The following is a 458-nucleotide window of genomic DNA, read 5'->3' as shown; positions in this document are numbered from 1 at the left end:
CGGCTATATCGCCCCGCCATGAAATAAAACGAGATCGTGGCGCATTGTAAGGAAAATGTGTTGGCACACCCTCCGTCGGATGCTGCCGAGCTACTCGGTCGAAATATACTCCGTCTCTCCAGAGACGAGGGACATATTGTTTGGTTCAGTAATTCCTCGCGTTATTTCCCGTGTTTGCTTTTTATCATTGTAAACTGATATATTGTCCGAGGGGGTAACTCTCCCCCTCGAAGTTTGCCGCGGACGATTCCCTCCTGGAAAGGGGAGGAAGGGAAGGAAACGAAACGGTGAAACGTGGACACTCTGGACGCGGTTGGCCGCCAATCGAGCCGAGTTTCAACTTCGTGGACCGTGCGGAAACGAGATTACTCGCCGACTCTCCTCGCCCGCTTCGCTCGACCGTGACGCAAATATATCCGCGGAAATATACCTGCACCTGAACGGTGACGCTGGCAAAC

Source organism: Apis dorsata, unplaced genomic scaffold (genome assembly GCF_000469605.1).
Source record: "Apis dorsata unplaced genomic scaffold, Apis dorsata 1.3 scaffold_58, whole genome shotgun sequence".
Lineage (NCBI taxonomy): Eukaryota > Metazoa > Arthropoda > Insecta > Hymenoptera > Apidae > Apis > Apis dorsata.
This window is presented reverse-complemented; position numbering follows the sequence as displayed.